Genomic DNA, 1,138 nt, shown 5'->3' on the forward strand with positions numbered 1-1,138 from the left:
CCGGAGCGCCGCCGCCGCCGCACGGTGAGTGACCGCCCGACGCCCGGGGCCCGAGCCCCGGACGGGGCGGACTCTGCCGATCCCCTTGTCCAGGTCAGACCTGGGCCTCTCGCCCGGGAGTTAAAACTTCCTTGGGCTCTTCTCCTCTGTCTCCCCACGCGTCGTCCCCATCTCTCCCCGCTCCGCATCCGTCTTTGGCTCTCCCCCTCTTCACTCTGCCGCTCTTGCTTCCCCCGTTCTCTCTTCTCTCTGACTCTCTTCGGTAGCCCTATCTCCTGTTCCACACCTGGGGCCCCCTCACCTCTAACCGTGACCCGCCTCTGCCTCCCAAGCCCGGCCTCCTGGCCGCAGTCCCGCCTTTGGTCCCCAGTGGAGGCCAGTGGGTTTCATCAGGGTCCCGTTAAGGCCTGGAGATCCCAGACCCTAGCGTCTCTTCCAGTTGCTTTCCCTTCCTCCCATCTCCATCAGGAGATGAGGAAACTGAGGCAAAGACATCACCGGCTCAAGGTCACAGACGGCCTGAGGCTGGGAAGACCACATTTAAACCTCACGCCCGAGTTTCCAGGTTGAACTTCCCTCTTGGTTGACTCACATCCAGATCCTGTGATCTGCTCGCTGGGTACACTCCGGCTGCCCCTTAACACGAGGAGGGTTCTCTGTATCTTCACCATGCCAGGCAGGCTCACCCAACGGGCAAATTCATCTCACCCTCACGACCAAGTGAGGGAGGCCATACTGATCTTCCTCGGAAGAGGAGGAGACTAAGGGCTCAGAGAAGGGCTTTAGGGACTTGTCCGCAGTCAGGCGAGGAGGGCACGGCAGCCCACTCCAGTATTCTTGCCTGGAGAATCCCCATGGACAGAGGAGCCTGGCGGGCTACAGTCCACGGGGTCGCAGAGAGTCGACAGGGCTGAGCGACTGAGCACACAGCACCGCAAGCCCAGCAGCTTTAAGCGTGGAGCACAAGGTTAAGGGTGGGTCTTGGATGCCCGTGCCCCGTGCATCTGGGAGGCCTCTCGTCACTGAAGGAGCCTCTCTCTTCGGTCTCACCTCACCTCCTGCCTGTCTCCGGGCCCCGGGGTATTAGACTCATTTCCTAGGAAGAAGCCCTGATGGTCTTGACCTAGCCCAGCTGCTT

At 61.3% G+C, this 1,138-nt stretch overlaps 1 protein-coding gene across 3 annotated transcripts in view; it reads left to right on the plus strand.

Annotated features, from left to right (window-relative positions):
• The first annotated feature begins 6 nt into the window (after nucleotides 1–6).
• Nucleotides 7–1,138, plus strand: part of SLC39A13 (solute carrier family 39 (zinc transporter), member 13) — a 7,922-nt gene continuing 6,790 nt past the window's right edge. For all 3 annotated transcript variants that reach the window (XM_010842402.1, XM_010842403.1, XM_010842405.1), the window contains exon 1: nucleotides 7–24. The gene's annotated coding sequence lies outside the window, so the exon portion shown is untranslated. The remainder of the gene's footprint in view (nucleotides 25–1,138) is intronic.

Source organism: Bison bison, unplaced genomic scaffold, assembly GCF_000754665.1.
Source record: "Bison bison bison isolate TAMUID 2011002044 unplaced genomic scaffold, Bison_UMD1.0 scf7180017864178, whole genome shotgun sequence".
In the NCBI taxonomy this organism is placed as follows: Eukaryota; Metazoa; Chordata; class Mammalia; order Artiodactyla; family Bovidae; genus Bison; species Bison bison.